The 18,303-nt window shown below is 37.6% G+C and overlaps 1 protein-coding gene across 3 annotated transcripts in view; it reads right to left on the bottom strand.

Annotated features, from left to right (window-relative positions):
* Positions 1-18,303, bottom strand: part of LOC131163774 (uncharacterized) — a 41,557-nt gene that overhangs the window by 7,299 nt on the left and 15,955 nt on the right. For 2 of the 3 annotated variants that reach the window (XR_009139118.1, XR_009139117.1), the window contains one exon: positions 2,145-2,210. The exons of the other annotated variant lie outside the window; for it this stretch is intronic. The gene's annotated coding sequence lies outside the window, so the exon portion shown is untranslated. The remainder of the gene's footprint in view (positions 1-2,144; positions 2,211-18,303) is intronic. 3 annotated transcript variants of the gene reach the window in all.

Below are 18,303 nucleotides of genomic sequence, written 5' to 3'. Positions count from 1 at the left end.
CATTTGTCCCAAGTCTTTAACTTCAAATTCAGTAGCCAGAACTTTCTTCAATCTCTCCATCTCTACTGTATCATCACCAGTAAGGATTATATCATCAACATACATTATTAGAATTGTTCTCTTACCTATTTCAGACCATTGGAAGAACAGGGTATGATCTGATTGCCCTTGTCGATAACCTTGATTCTTTATTACTCTTGCAAATCTATCGAACCATGCTCTGGGAGATTGTTTGAGTCCATACAAAGACTTCTTGAGTTTACACACTCTGTTTTCTTCACCTTTCCCACTGAATCCTGGTGGTATAGTCATGTATACTTCTTCTTCTAACTCGCCATTTAAAAAAGCATTCTTAATATCAAGTTGTTGTAGTGGCCAATCTAAGTTGACTGCAAAGGATAAGAGGACCCGAACTGTATTTAAGTTTTCCACTGGTGCAAATGTCTCTGTATAGTCAATGTCGTACGTCTGTGTAAATCATTTTGCAACAAGTCTGGCTTTATATCTTTCAACTGTCCCATCAAATTTATATTTCACTGTGAAGACCCATTTACAACCCACTGGCTTCTTACCTCTCGGCAAATTTATCAACTCCCAAGTTCCATTTTTTTCTAGGACCCGCATTTCCTCCATGACTGCCTCTCTCCATTTAGGTATTTCTAGAGCTTCCTGAATGTTCTTTGGAATTCTCATCCTGTCAAGCTTAGAGACAAAAGCACGATATCCTGTAGACAAACTTTTATAAGACATGTATTTAGACCAGGGGTATTGAGTACATGACCTGGTTTGTTTTCTGATTGCAATAGGTAAATTGATATCATCAGGTACAGGCTTATCAGAAGAAAGCTCAATTACCAGATCAGGATTAGGCGTGGACTCATGGTTATTCAGAGCCATCACCAGTTCCAACGCTCTTGGGGCCTCAAGTATGAGATTCTCCCTGTTCTTTGTGTTCGGCTTTCTTGAGTAAACAAGTATGTCTGCATTGTTTTGCTTTCCTGTATCTCCCCCTGAGGTTAGGTGTTCTGTTGTGTTTGGCAGGTCAGGAAGTGATGCAATGGAAGGCTCGATAGATGAGTCAGGGAATGAAGCAACGGGAGGCTCAATAGGTGCTACGAGTTCAGATGACGCAGATTCATTAGTAAAAAGGTCAAAGAACCAATCTTCACTCCATTTCTCTCCTGAAGAGAGGGCTTTGGGAAATAAGGAGTGGTTTCAAAGAAAGTAACATCAAGACTAACAAACAGCCTTTTTGAGACAAGATCATAGCATTTGTAGCCTTTCTGGGTAGGAGAATAACCAAGGAAGACACATTTAACAGCACGAGGATCCAATTTATCCCGGTGGTGTCAATGAACATGAACAAAAGCTGTACAACCAAAGATTTTTAGCGGGAGACTGGAGGGGAGTCGAGAGGTAGGAAAATGTTCTTGAAATTTCTGAAGAGGGGTGACAAAGGAAAGTACTCGACTCAGCATTCAATTAATGAGATGTGTGGCTGTTAAGATGGCATTGCCCCAAAAATAGTTTTTCATGTTGGTAGTGAAGATTAATGCCCGGGCTACTTCAAGTAAATGTCTATTTTTTCATTCAACAACCCCATTTTGTTGAGGGGTATCCACACAAGAACTCTGATGAACAATCCCATTTTCTTGAAGATAAGTTCCTAGAATAGTATTAAAATATTCCGTAACATTATCCATACGTAAAATTTGAATACGAGTCTGGAACTGTGCATGAATCATGGAATGAAAACTGATGAAAATGGAGCGGACTACAGTTTTGTCTTTCAGCAAGTAAACCCAACAAAGCCGAGTATGGTCATCAATAAAGGTAACGAACCATTTTGTATTGGTGCGATTGAGGGAACGTGAGGGACCCCACAAATCACTGTGAATCATAGTAAATGGATGAGATGGTTTGTATATGGATGATGAGAAAGAAGTACAACGGTGTTTTGCAAGCTCACACACTTCACATTGAAACTCGGAAGACATTTTATTTAAACAAATAGAAGGAAACAAACATTTTAAATATTGAAAATTGGGATGTCCCATCCTTGAATGCCATAACAAAAGTTCACTATCTTTAGAAATAGATGCAGAATCACAAATTGCAGTATTACATAGTTCACTCAAACTTGCCTCCTCAAAGTAGTAGAGTCCTTCATACGCCTTAGTAGTGTCAATCGTCTTCCCCAATGATAGGTCCTGAAAAACACAATGAGATGAAACAAATTTAACAGAACAATTTGAGTCTTTTGTTAACTGGCTAATGGATAACAAATTGCAAGATAACTTGGGAACATGTAGGACAAATTGTAAAGTTATAGAGTAAGATATGCGAATACTTCCTTTACCAGCAACTGGTGAGAGAGAGTCATCTGCAATTTTTACTCTCAAATTCCCAACATATGGTGAGTAAGATGAAAACAATTGATAAGAACCAGACATATGATCAGATGCACCCAAGTCAATTATCCATGGAGATTTGTAACAGGATGTAGTATTTAAAGCTGACAAATAATTACCTCGGTGAGCCAGGGAACCAGAGGAAGACTGACCCGATGTTTGAATTGACAAAATCATTTTATACAGCTGATCTAACTGTTCAAGACTGAATGCACTACTTGAGGAGGTATTGGTTTTTTCTCCTTGTAATTTTTCAGTTGACCCGTCAGTGCTAGCCTGGTACCCACGATTTTTTTTGTATTGTCTCGGCTTCCAATATGTCGGTTTTCCATGAATCTCCCAGCAGGTATCTTTTAAATGACCTGTTTTTCAGCAATGTTCACACCATAATTTACCTTTTTGTGGTCGTTGACTGGATACCCCTGGGCCTTTTGATACAAGGGCCGAGACATCAGGCCCATTAGTATGCCCATTTAGATTTGGGGTGGAAACGGGTAGGTCCAGGCTGACACGGTCACCTTGGGGCCTCAGCATTACACGCCTCCTACTCTCCTCCCTCCTAACTTCTGCGAAGACCCCTCGGGTTGAAGGAAGAGGTCGCCGGCCAAGGATGCGTCCCCTAACGTCATCTAGATCTTGGTTCAAGCCGGCAAGAAATTCAAAAACCCTTTCGTTTTTTAGCCTCCTTCGGTATCGTGTGCTGTCGCCAGAGCACTCCCACTCCTCGTCAATGCTCAGGTCGAGCTCCTACCAGAGATGGGTCATCTCCATGAAATATTCAGTAACGCCTCTCTCACCTTGCCTCATCTGTCACAATCGGGTCTTGATCTCAAAGATTTGCAAGTAACTCTCGACGTCGGAATATGTCTCACGAACGGCATCCCAAACATCCTTCGCTGTTGGCAAGAACAAGTAGATTTTCCCGATTGACAGCTGCATCGAGTTGACGAGTCAAGCGATGACCATGGAGTTTTTGAACCTCCATTTTTGCAAGGTTACAACATCGGTAGAGTCTGGTTTCCTCCATTCGCCGGTAAGACAACCTAGCCTCCCTTTTCCTTCAATCACCAATTTTATGGATTGAGCCCACTCACGGAAATTTTTTCCGTTTAATTTCTCCACTGAAAGTGGAAAGGCTGTGTTGTCTAGCCCATTCGAACCCCCAATAGATGTGGCCTCTGAGTCGCCGTCGATATTTTCAGAAGAGGTCAACCCTCTACTGTTGACGGTGTTTGCTGGCCATAGTTAGCTAAGGTTGAGAAACCCTAACTCTGATACCACGTAAACAGAAGCCTTGAATTCTATATTGAATTGATTTTTCATATGTACATCCCAATCTTATATAATACAATCACCTATTCTAAACAAGGAAACAATCCCCTTACCGAATAATATCAAATCCCCCACATTTACCCACTTTCCTAATTTGTTTATTATTTACAATGATACTTGGGATTTTAACACTAACCCTCAAGTTGATTAGCCATGGTGATTTTTGTGTTTAGGATTTCTAGGCTTAATATATGCATTTTTGGGTTTTGTTTTGTGTTTTCATTTGCAAGTCTTGGAATATAACAATTTTTTGCAAAAAGTACTATTGCATGGTTTTAGTCTAGCATGGGTTCACACCCAAAACTGTATTTCTTTAATGCATTGTATTTGTAAGTGTGGTTTTTACTAGTTGTAGGGTGTTACTTAGAAAATTATATATGTGAAATAAGTTTGCTAAAAAAAATGAAAATAAATACTTCGCTTGTACAACACAAATTCTTTGTACACACAACCAATACCAAGCCCAAATAAAGGAGCAGGGTTGTGTTAGGTAGCTGACAGCCAACGTAAAACTCTATCTGATCTTATTATCATGAATTTTTACCAAATTCACCTAGATCAAGAGAATAGACCAGGTTGATACAAAAAGGGAGAGGGTTATAAGATTAGCAACTTGGAATATAAGGAATCTTATGGGAAAAAAGTATAAAAATAGTGAAAATAATGTTTAGAAGGAAAATTAACTTAATCTGCCTTCAAGAGATGAAATGGGTAGGAGAGAAAGCTAGAGAAATTTAAAAATCAAGATTTAAACTTTTGTACACTGGTAGAAAGAAACATAAAAATCGGGGAGGGGGGTATTATTGTAGATAGAGACCTAAAAGATAATGTAGTAGATGTTAAAAGAATAAGGGGTAGGATCATTAAAATCAAAATAGTTTTAGGCCTGGAAATACGAAACGTCATTAGTGTGTATGCTCACCAAATAGGCTTAGCAAAAAATTTGAAAAGACAATTTTGGAAAGATATGGATAGTATGTTATAAGGGATACCAATGTCTGAAAAGACATTCATAAGAGCTGACTTGAACGATCATATTAGCAAGGATAATATAGAATATGAGAGCATACATGGAGGTCATGGATATAGAATATAGAATATGAGAGGACACATCGAGGTCATGGATATAGAAACAAAAATGAGGCTGGTGATACAATCTTAAATTTTTACATGTCTTACGATTTGGTTATATTGAATACTTGCTTTGTAAAAAAAGAACACTTAATAACTTTCAAAAGTGGATACAATAAAAGCCAGATAGATTTCTTCTTAACTAGTAATAGGGACCGTCTATCTTGTAAGGATTGTAAAGTTATTTCAAGTGAAATTTTGGCTACGCAGCATAGAGTCTTAGTATTAGATATGCATATTAAAAAATGGAAGAGGTGTAGCACAATCAACACAAGAGGCCTAGATGGTGGAACTTGAAGGGAGATAATATAGTAAAATTCAAAGATAAAATGAACAAAGAGTGTGATTGAACAGTACGGGATAAGGTTGGTGCAATACTGTTTGGAATAAAATGGCAAATTCTATTGCTAGGATAGCAAAAGAAGTTTTAGGTGAGTCTAAAGGAAGATACTTGGGCAATAAAGAAAGTTGGTGGTGGGATGAAGAACTCCAAGAAGCTGCTAAGACAAAAAGAAATTGGTATAAAATATAGCAAAATTGTAGAAATAGTGGCATTGAAATAAGTAGGAATAAAACAAAATATATGAAATGTAATTTTAGTAAGGTAAGGAGTAGCAACAGAGAGAAGATTAAATTGGGTAATCAAGAGATTAATGGCATTGATAGATTTAGATATCTTGGACGTATTATGCAAGGTGAAGGGGGCATTGAAGAAGATGTAGTACATAGAATTAAGACAGATTGGGTAAAATGGAGGAGTGCATCAGATGCGTTGTGTGATCGTAGAATACCCTTAAAATTAAAAAGAATGTTTTATAAGACAGATATAAGACCAGCTATGCTTTGTAGTTCAGAATGCTAGGGAACTAAGAAACAACATGTACAAAAAATGAAAGTTGCTAAAATGCGTACGTTAAGGCGGATGAGTGGTTTAACATTAAAAGATAAAGTAAGAAATGAACATATATGCAATAATTTAGGCATAGTACCAGTTGAAAACAAGATAGGGGAGGAGTGAACTTAGATGGTTTGGGCATTTGAAACACAGGCCTCCAACTCCATTGCATTGCCAAAATTCATGTTGTATATTTGAAAGAGGAGAGCACCTATGAGGAGGAGTGAGTGAGTTATGGTTTTTGGCATGAAAAGAGGTAAGGGTAGGCCTAAAATAACTTGGAATGTAGTAAGGAAGGATTTAATAGTCCTTCAAATCTAATAAAGGAAAATGCTCTGGATCGGGTAAATTAGCAGAGAAGGATTCATGTAATCAAACCCACCCAATTGGACTTAAGGCTTGTTGTTGTTGTTGTTTTTATCGTATAACTTCCTAAGGGCCAAAAGCCTAGAGAGGGAAGTGAGTTACCCCAACTACCAAGAGCTCTAAAAGGGGTTTAAATTACTTCAGTATCAACAGCTCGAAGAAGGGTTCAAATTACTTCAAGCATCTTGGTCTTCATAATTTTCCAAGGGACAAGAGCATAGAGATGTAAGTTACTCTAAAGGCCAAAAGCCTAGAGAAGGTGCTCAACCCCTCCACAAATCCTCAATTGAGCTCCCTAAATGATAGGCCCTTCTAGACAACTTTTTTGTGGAGTTTGAAACCATCTGCTCAAACCAAGCATGTATGATCTTTCAAAGCATCGTGATATGCAGCACAAGCTTCATACATCATTTGCCCAATAAAATCCCCTACAACCTAGCAAGGTCCTCCTTGAGGGAGGCGACGACTGACTCCAACTTTTTTATTTTGGCTTGGGCCTCATTGAGTTTCCATGCAAATTCAACCTTGGTAAAAGACTTTGAAAGAGAGGGTGCACTTGTCAAGCAACACCTCAATCTTCTTTTTTTTTTTTTTTTGGGTTTTAGATTAGTAGATTGAACTTCGTATCTTTTATTAGATCCCTCTACTTAGTCCTCTTGGGCCACTCTCCATCACAGAAAGTGAAAGGAAGCTGCATTTCCAATCATGAATAGAAGAAATGACATCAAGTATGAATTTTTTATTAGGTTCAGGGCATATAGAATCCAAAGGATCATGATAAACCCAATCAGGGTTTGCCGCAAGTTGGGAAGGAGCTAGGAAGGAGAGATCTTGTAATGATCAAGGACCTCCACAGATAAAGGGAGAATGGGCAAGAAAATCTATCTTGGAGAGCGTCATTGGGACTCATTGCATATGCAAATTTTCCTTCGATAAGCTGAGCTAAGCAAGCCCTCTTGTGGGGTTTGGGAAGCGGATGGACAAATCTATTGGTAATGTAGAAGTGTCAGGTGATGCGCAAGAGATCTTCTAAGCTCAAGGAAATAAGCTCAAGCAAAGGGACCTCAAGCTTCTCAAGGGAGAACTCCCAAGCATTCAAGGAGAAAACCTCATTAGAGGAAGTGAGGCCTTCTCCGAAAGGAAGTGAGGACTTCTCCGAAAGCTCTGTAAGGTGATCACTTTCGTCGGGATGGGTATTAGATGAAGAGGAAGCTGTGAAGAAAAGACACGAGACCCCCAAGATTTACCCCTCTTGGTTTTAAGAATGGGAAAGAAAAATGGCAAGGGGCCTTGGCAAAGGACACTGGAAATAAGGTAGCTAGAGTTCAACTGATGGAAATGGAGCAAATTCGCACCTAAATAGTAGGAACAACTCAAGACCATAGAAGGATGAAGAAGCCTCTAGGACAGGTGCAGCATGAAACATTAATGAGACAAGGGGAAAAAAGTGCACTAAACAAATTTTAAGAAGGAAAAATGGCGATTGAAATAAATTAGGGTTCAAATATCAAAATGAATGAGAGAAAAGCCTACAGGCATGTGGAAGAAGGCTCAGGCTTAGGAATCCAAACGAGGACATGCATGGCTTAAACGCGCACTTGGTTAATGCCACATGTCAGCCATTAAATCAAGGTGACCCAAACAGCAAATACCAAAAGATGCACCCCAAAAAGTCAGCACTGCAGCTAGCAGCACCACTGAACAAAAACGTGAATCCAAGATGAACCACCACCCAGTCAAGACCACCAAGGAACATGTAGTTCACTCTTCTATGTCAACAGACCAGAGTAATGACAATTAAATATGTTATTGGCAGTCAACAGCCTTCTTCCCATAACCTCTACTAATTTAAATATCAAAAGATTTTTCCAGAGCCTTGCGCTAGTCAACCACATCTTGTTGTCCTTGCAGGAAGCTCTGAACAAGGAGGCTCAAGCTTGGTTGAGAAGATCACCCTACTGAAATTTTTTTAACAGTATCAAACCAAGTTTAACAATTTGACCTGATTTTTAACTCAGTATGGGTTGATTGGCCCCAAAATCCAAACAATTTATATTGCTATTTTTGGAATCCATGAGCAATGCGCTTCATTGACATAGAAACAGCTACTTGCCAACACAAAACCTTATAAAAGAAATTATCCAAATCATCAAAGACCAATTAGTTTCTTAAGATTCAATTTGGAAAGCTTATAATCTGATCCCCATTATATCCAAGCGATTGTAATTTGATAAATCTTTGTTACTCTGTGTAAAGGAATTAAAATTTGAATCCTCAAGGAAAACTTGGAATAATGCTTCACAACCACCATAATATAATCAACAAGACTAAACACACCCCCCCCCCCCCCAAGACCCAGGGAATAAAAATAAAAAATAAAAAATAACAATAAAAATAAAAAACAGAAACAAAAATAGTATAAGGTTTGTCATTGTTAGAATATCACTTCACCTAAAAGTTTAAATTGTTAGGCTATGGGCGAGCAAGGTATATCAAGCCTTAGCGGTTAGCAGTCAAAAGAAAATTACATACAACCATAAGATGCATTTGTTTCACAAACAGGACTAGACCCAGTAAAACTAGAGGTTATCATGTCCTGTGCTCGGCTAACCATCAAAAATTGCCTACAGAGGGCATAAGAGGGACTGTTTTCTCTTTTTTCCTTTTCTTTTTTTTGGAGAGTTTTTATACCAATAGTAACATAGGCACATGTGCCTTAGCCTTTGATGGGCTAGAATTGTGCATGGAATGAGGAACAGCCCGCGCCCCCTCCCCCCTCAAAAACACCACCTTTGGTGGTGCATGCACTATGCCCTTAATCAAACCTATCGTAAACTAAGCACTTACAGAAAACCTGTCAAATAATAACTTGTTAAGTAGTTGGAAAATGCTAACGAATTCAACATGAATAGTACATACTATTTTTATAATATAATAATGCCAAAATATTATATTATAATGATATATTATGTAATTGAATTACATTGTTGTACTATAATAGTATGTAAAATACATTTTATGTGATATAATGTATTTACCATATAATATTTTATATCACACTATTATGATTTTGATAAAAATAAATCATTATAACGCTTAAATAAAGGGAGTAGCATTATTACTATCATAATAATAAATAAAAAAAAGGCCGTACCCAGTGCACAAGGCTCCCACTTTGAGTGGGATCTGGGAGAGGTGGATGTCGGCAAGTCTTACCCCCATTTTTGGAGAGGCTACTCCCAAGTCTCAAACTTGAGACCACCCGTACCGAGGTGGAGGTACTTGCCATCGCACCAAGGCACAACCTCTATCATAATAATATAATATTAAATTATATTATATAGTATTATATTTTATAGTACTATTCTAATATTTTTATGCTATTATACAACAACAACAAACACAAAACCAAGCCTTAGTCCACTAAGTGGGGTCGGCTATATGAATCTTTTTCCGCCAATTTATGCGATCATGGACCATTTCTTTTGATAGATTCAAGGATATTAAATCCTTACTATCTCCTCCCAAGTTATTTTAGGTCTATCCCTACCCCTTCTACTGCCCCCCACAATAACTAAGTCACTCTTCCTCACAAGTGCACTATAAGGCCTACTTTGCAAATGTCCATACCATCTAAGTCGTCCCTCCCTTATCTTATCTTCTATAGGAGCTACACCTTAACTTACCACAAATATGTTCATTCCTTAATTTATCTTTCAATGTTATACCACTCATCCATCTAAGCATTCTCATCTCGACCACTTTTACTTTTTGGATATTCTGTTTCTTCGTCGCCCAACATTCCGATCCATATAGCATAACTGGTCTTATAGCTGTCCTATAAAACTTCCCTTTCAATTTTAAGGGTATTCTACGATCACATAGCACACTTGAAGCACTTCTCCATTTTACCCAACCTGCTTGAACTCTATGCATTACATCATCTTTAATTTCTCCTTCAGCTTGCATAATAAAACCAAGGTATCGAAATCTACAAGTCCTATTTATTTCTTCATCATCAAGTTTAACTTTGTCTCCAATATTTCTCCTATCATTACTAAAATTACATTTCATATATTATGTTTTATTTCTACTTATCCTAAAGCCCCTAGAAGCTTCTCTCCATAATTCTAACTCAGCCTCTACTCCGTCCCTAGTTTTGTCAATTAATACAATATCATCTGCAAACAACATACACCATGGAACCTCTTTTTGAATACTCTTAGTCAATTGGTTCATCACTAAAGCAAAAAGATAAGGAATCAAAGCAGATCCTTGGTGTACACCTAAGGTAATTGGATATTCTCTAGTTTCTCCATCTATACTCCTTACACAAGTCATTACTCCATCGTACATATCCTTAATGACATCGGTATACCTACAACATACACTTTTTTTTCCTAAAACCCACCATAGAACTTCCCTAGGTATCCTATCATATGCTTTCTCAAGGTCAATAAATATCATATGCAAGTTCCACTTCTTTTCCCTAAACTTTTCCATTAATCTTCTTAAAAGATAAATAGCTTCTGTGGTAAATCTCCCAGACATAAAACCAAATTGGTTTTCTGAGATCTTTGTTTCTAACCTTAATCTTTGTTCAACTACCCTTTCCCATAGTTTCATCATATGACTCGTAAGTTTAATTCTACGATAGTTATTACATTTTTTAATATCTCCTTTATTTTTGTATATAGGTATTAAAGTGTTTTTCCTCCATTCATCTGACATTTTAGTTTTTACAATTGTATTAAATAAATTAGTTAACCATATAATTCCGTTATCACCCAAGCATTTCCAAACTTCAATTGGGATGTTATTTGGTCCCATAGTTTTCCCATTTTTCATCTTTTTTAGTGCAAACTTAACTTCATTAACTCTAATTTTGCGAATAAATCTTATATTTTTAGTCTTTTCCTTATTTGACAATTCTAAGTTTAAGCTTTCTATTTGGTTTTCGTTAAACAACTTACTAAAGTAACTTCGCCGTCTTTCTTTAATATCTTCGTCCTTAACCAAGACAATATCATCCTCACTTTTTATACATTTTACATTTCCTAAGTCCTTACTCTTCCTTTCTCTAGCTTTAGCAAGTTTAGATATATCTCTTTCCCCTTCTTTTGTACCTAATCTATCATACAAACTATTAAATGATCTATATTTAGTTTCACTAACGGCCCTTTTTGCATATTTTTTTGTCTCCTTATATTTTTCAAAGTTATCTTTGTTTCTACATTTTTGCCACGTTTTATAGAAAATTTTTTTTGTCTTTATGATTTTTTGTACATCTTTATCCCACCACCAAGTCTCTTTGCTATTCGAGAATCTTCCCCTTGATTCACCTAAAATCTTTTTTACTATCTTTTTAATAGAGCTAGCAAATTTATTCCAAAGAGTATTTGTATCTATCCCATCCTCTAAGGTCCAATCCCCATCTTTGATTATTTTATCTTTAAATTTTATTATATTTTCTTCTTTTAGGTTCCACCATCTAGTTCTCCTACACTGGTTTATTTTATCCTTTTCCTTCCATTTTTTAATACATATATCTAACACTAAGACTCTATATTGTGTGGTTAGGCTTTCACCTAAAATAACTTTACAATCCTTGCATGATAAACGATCTACCCTCCTAGTTAAAAAAAAATCTATTTGACTTCTATTTGGTCCACTTTTAAAGGTTATTAAGTGTTCTTCTCTCTTCTTAAAGCAAGTATTCATTATACTAAAATCATATGACATAGCAAAGTCTAAGATCTTCACCCCAGACTCATTTTTGTCTCTATATCCATATCCTCTATGTATCCTCTCATAATTTTTATTATCTCTTCCAACGTGTCCATTCAGATCTCCTCCTATAAATATTTTCTCAGTCCCTGGTATGCCCTTTATAATACTATCCATATCTTCCCAAAATTGTCTCTCAAGATTTTCTGCTAAGCCAACTTGAGGAGCATAAGCACTAATGATATTTATTATCTCTTGTCCTAATACCATCTTGATTTTTATAATTCTATCCCTTACTCTAGTTACATCCACAACGCTATCTTTTAAGTTTTGGTCTATAATAATGCCTACTTCATTCTTATGTTTTTCTTTTCTAGTGTACCAAAGTTTAAATCCTGATTTATCGATTTCTCTAACTTTCTCCACCACCCACTTAGTTTCTTGAAGGCAAATTATATTAATTCTCTTTCTAATCATTGTATCCACAATTTTCATGCTTTTACCCGTAAGTGTCCCTATATTCCAAGTTGCTAATCTAATCCTAATTTCTTGAACTAACGTCTTTACCCGCCCACGTCCAAAATGATGCGGGAACCCTCGCATATTTGACATTGTATCCAGGCGCCGACACGGCGCATCACTTCGAGGCGACAACCTAGCCCACCCTCGCCCACTTTTTGCTACACCCGGGTGGTTCAAGTGCAACGCGTCACTCGTAGGGGACGTCCCAGCAAATATTCGGTAAGGATTCATATCATAGTGATCTGACAAATTTTACGCTGGCTGTCAGCTACCTAAAGCAACCCTCCTCCTTCTCACCCGGGCTGTGTGTGAAAAAATTAGGACATTAAGTGCATCACAGGCGGAGTTATTTTTATGCTATTATATAGATAAAAAAAATATAATAATGCATTTTAATGTTTAATTTATTATGATCACTCACTGTTACGATATTTGTAATAATTTATTGTAATATTGAAAATATAAACAATATTATGCTATGCTATAATAACATCATATTATTATACTAGAATATAATAACATAATTGATAACAAATTCATATAATATTAGTTTACTACCATATCATAAAACAACAATATAATATTATAATGTTAAAATAAATATCTTTAAATATTGTTATATTAAATTTTTAGAAAATCGTAATAATCTATGCTTCTACTCTTGCAAGAATGTATTGGAGAAATATCTACATCTTCCATCTATAAAATTATTGTACAGTTATTATAGAGCAGATATTTAGACATTACCTTCCATCTTTCAATTATTGTACAGTTATTATAGAGCAGATATTTAGGAGTAATTTGGGATCTTGTTCCCTTTTCCATGTATTATATACAACTTATTACGTTGAATATTGAATAGAGGAGAAAGTCTTTCTTCATCTTAACATGGTATCAGAGCATGTTCTCCACTCGTGCACGAATGCACGAATCTGAGTCTGATCAGACAAACAATCGTTGCACCCCAGAGAGATCGCCACGAACAGTCATCGCACTCCGACGGAGCCTTCGGCTTCTTCTTCTTCCTTGTGCCCCGGTGACTCTTACGACAAGATTATCAAATCAAAGGTCTATTTTTATTTTTTTTTGCCGTCGCAGAGATCGGATCTGACCCGATTCAGCGGCTTGGTTCATCTTAACTAATCTGACATCATGTCCAATGTCACATCTCCGAAGGTCTCCTACTCCAATCCGACATCCTCATCAATTCCGGATGTGTCTTCTCCGTATTTTCTCCACTCTACTAATCACCCAGGTGCCATCCTCGTCTCCACTCTTCTCAATGGTGACAATTATCCTACCTGGAAAAAGGCTATGAAAATGGCCTTGAATGCCAAAAATAAATTTAGTTTTGTTATGGTACCCTTCCCAAACCAACGTCCTCCTCAGCAGAAACTCAATTGTGGGAACGTTGCAGTAATATGATCTTATCATGGATCCTCAACTCCATTGATAAATCCATTGTTCACAGCCTGATCTATCATGAATGTCCCCATGATGTATGGCTGGATCTTGAGGAACGTTTCTCTCAAAGCAACACTCCTAGAATTTTCAAGTTGAAGCATGATATTGCTACTCTTACCCAAGGCTCCATGACCATCTCTGTATATTTTACAACACTTAAAGGTCATTGGGATGAACTCGCCATGCTTGCCTCCACACCATAGTGCACTTATGGTGTCTTAAAAGAATTAATCCGAATGCAAGACACTGAGCGTGTTTTTCAGTTTTTGATGGGGTTACATGACTCATATGCTTCCATCTGTAGCCAAATTTTGGCCATGGATCCTTTACCTTCCGTTACCAAGGTCTATTCAATTTTGCATCAAGAAGCCTTCTTCATATCTCTAGTGTTCCAACAGAATCTGCTACCATGGTTGTTCCTCGTAATTTTTCTCATTCTCCTAATAGCAAGGGGTGAGGGCGTGGTTGTCCAAAATGTGACCACTGTGGCCGTGATGGTCATTGCAAAGCACATTGTTACAGGCTGCATGGTTATCCCAGCAACAAGTCTCAATCTCGTGGAACACTCGATAGAAAATCTAGTTCTTCAATGGCTACAAATACTGTCACAGGTTCTTCAACTTCTTCTGAGATTATTGTCCCTGGTCTCACCACCGAACAATACCATCAACTCTTGGATCTTTTATCACCCTCGAACACCAACTCTACAAAATTTGCTGGTAACCTTGTCTCTTATCATTCTACTTCTAATACTGAATGGATTGTTTATTCAAGTGCCTAAGATCATATGACTTCCAATTTGTCTTCTCTTGATAATGTTCAACTTCTTAATCAGCCATGTCCCGTTAAGCTTCCAAATGGTGACATTATTCCTATAACTCATACCAGCACTATGCGTTTTTCTCCTCATTTCTCTCTTTCTAATGTTCTTTATGTGCCTTCATTTAAATTTAACTTATTGTCCATCAACAAACTCACCACTGATCTCAATTGTGTTGCTATATTTTTTCATTTAGTGTTTTTCAGGACCGATCAACGAGGAGGCTGATTGGAACGGGTGAAGTACGAGATGGACTTTACCACTATAAACCTCCCTCTGCCTCAGTTTTCCACTCTCAGCGTGTTTCTAACACTACTCTTTGGCATCAACGTCTTGGTCACCCTTTTATTTCATGTATTCTGAAAACTTTAAATATTTCTTGTTCTCATTTGGCTTGTGATGTTTGTGCTAGAGCAAAGCACACTCGTTTACATTTTTCTTTGAATACAAATAAGAGCACATTTTGTTTTAATCGGATTTATTGTGACATATAGGGTGGTTATCCTACAGTTTCACTTTCTAGTGCACATTATTTTTTAACAATTATGGATGACTACTCACATATTACATGGGTCTATCTTATGCACATGAAATTTGATACTATCACTTGCCTTAAAAATTTTTGCGCCATAATTAAAAATCAATTCAATTGCACTATTAAGCATGTGTGCACTGATAATGGTAAAGAATTTCTATCCAATCCGCTTCAAACCTTTTTTCACAATCAAGGCATTATTCACGAGCGCACATGTGTGGATACACCTCAACAGAATGGCATTGCCAAGTGTAAACATCGTCATCTTTTTAATGTGGCTCAGTGTTTACGTTTTCAAGCCAATCTTCCCATCTCTTTTTGGGGTGAATGCATTCTCATAGCCACTTATTTAATTAACCGCACTCCTTCACCCAGCCTCACTCATAAGTCACTTTATGAACTTCTTTTTTAGAAACCACCATCGTATACACACTTGCGAGTGTTTGGGCCTTTGTGCTATGCCCAAACTGCTCGTCAATATTGCGATAAATTCTCTTCTCGTGCTCTTCGATGTGTTTTCTTAGGCTATCCTGCTCATCATACACACCCTCACCCTCACCCTCTTCCCCACCACCCCCTCCACCCATCTCTTCACGGCCAAAACGAGCTATCACACATCCCTCTTACTTGGACGATTATATCTGCCCTCTTTTACCAAAGTCTTCCACGGCTTCACAAGTTTCAAGATCTTCCTCAGGTCTCTCCTCTTTTTTATCTTATCATCGTTTCTTTAATCAACATTTGGTTTTTCTTTCTGTTATGTCCTAACATCCCAAACCCACCTCATATTCTCAAGCTGTGCTACACCCACATTGGCGTGATGCCATGGCTGCTGAAATCCAAGCCTTAGAAGCCAATCATGCTTGGATTCTTCAACACCTTCCACCTGGTAAAAAACCAATTGGTTGTAAGTGGGTGTTCAAAACAAAAATTCGGACCAACGGATCCATAGAGTGACACAAAGCTCGCTTGGTGGCCAAGGGCTACACTTAGGTAAAAGGTTTGGATTATCATGACACTTTTGCTCCTGTTGCTAAACTAGTTACTATTAGGTGTGTTCTTGTAGTGGCTGCAACTCAGAATTGACATCTCATTCAATTGGACGTCAACAACGCTTTTCTCCACAGTGACCTCGATGAGGAGGTTTATATAACCCCTCCACCGGGTTATTGCAAACAGGGGGAGACTGTTTGTCGTCTTCAAAAATTACTCTATAGCCTTAAGCAAGCTTCTCGTAATTGGTTCTCTAAATTATCTTCTGTTTTACTTGCTAAGGGTTTCATCCAATCTCAGGCCGATCACTCTCTCTTCACCCGCTCTCGAGGTCAATCTTTTACTCTCATACTTGTATATGTTGATGACATTCTCATGACAGGCTATGATCTCTCCGATATTAGCAATTTCAAGGTCATGCTTTCTTAAAAATTCAAACTCAAGGATCTTGGCAAACTAAAATATTTCCATGGCCTCGAAGTTCCTCGCTCTCCCACTGGCATATTTCTTAATCAATGAAAATATGCTCTTGATATCCTCACTAATAGCGGTCATCTTGATGCTCGTCCAACCAACTTTCCCATGGAACAAAACCTCAAGCTCAATAATACTAATGGCAATCTTCTCTCCGACCCAAGCTCATTTCGACGACTCGTTGGACGTTTGATATATCTCACCATCACCCGTCCCGACATTGTATTTCCAATCAACATTCTCAGCCAATTTATGCACTAGCCCAGACAACCACATTATGATGTTGTTGTACGTGTTTTTCAATACATTAAGGCATCTCCAGGCCAAGGCTAATTTTTTCCCACTCCCAACACTCTTCAAGTCTCAGCCTATTCTAATTCGGACTGGGCTAGTTGTTCACTCACTCGCCACTCTACCACCGGTTTTTTCATTCAACTGGACACTAGCCCCATTTCATGCTGTTGTACGTGTTCTCGCTCCTCCGCTGAAACTGAGTATCGGGCACTTGCTTCCACTACTGGTGAACTTCCATGGCTTAAAACTCTTTTAAATGATCTTGGTGTACCGCATTCCCAGCCTATGCTATTATATTGTGACAACCAAGCGACTCTTCACATTGCCCAGAATCCTGTTTTCCACGAACATACAAAACATAGAGAAATTGATTGTCATGTTATTCGTGAAAAGTTACTGGCTAGCCTCCTCTTCACTAAGCACATTCCTATGCATAGTCAGCTTGCCAATATCTTCACCAAAGCTTTGGGTCGTGAACTTTTCCAAAACTTATCATGCAAGTTGGGCATTACGGATCTCCATGCTCCAACTTGAGGGGGAGTATTAGAGAAATATCTACATCTTCCATCTAAAAAATTATTGTACAGTTATTATAGAGCAGATATTTAGGCATTACCTTCCATCTTTCAATTATTGTACAGTTATTATAAACCAGATATTTAGGAGTAATTTGGGATCTTGTTCCCTTTTTCATGTATTATATACAACTTGTTACGTTGAATATTGAATAGAGAAGAAAGTCTTTCTTCATCTTAACAGAACGGACTCACCAGGTCAACTACCTAGTTAAACTTCCTAATTAAATACAATCACTATCTAAATAGATCTCATTGTGAAAGATCTAGTACTGGATAATTCATGGATAGAGCTAAAGAACGTAAAAGGTACAAGTTACCAATAACATTAATTTAAATGAAGGAATAGGCTCGGCTGTTTCATTGGTTCGTAAGAGTAAGCACCAAACTAATCAAAGATACCAAGAAAAAGGATATGTTGATAAGAAAATTTTGGATAAATCCATCACAATACATCAAAAGATGACTCAAATAATAATATATTATTGCAACTACCCCAAGCGTGTTGGAAAGACCCTTGAGGCTAAGGGTTCGAGTAACCTGTGTAAATGTGCCTTGTTTCAACGACTTTCCTCTACTAGGGCATGGCCCGCACCTCCTGCCTTCAGTTTCATATCATTCCATGGCCCGCACCGGGGGGGGGGGGGGTGCGTGAAGGGCTCATTCAAGGCTAGACCACTGAAGTTCCAGATTACAATATATATGTATATACACACACACACATATATGTATGTTATTACAAGTACACATGACTATATGATAAT

The sequence above is a fragment of the Malania oleifera genome, chromosome 9 (genome assembly GCF_029873635.1).
Source record: "Malania oleifera isolate guangnan ecotype guangnan chromosome 9, ASM2987363v1, whole genome shotgun sequence".
Lineage (NCBI taxonomy): Eukaryota > Viridiplantae > Streptophyta > Magnoliopsida > Santalales > Ximeniaceae > Malania > Malania oleifera.
This window is presented reverse-complemented; position numbering and strand designations above follow the sequence as displayed.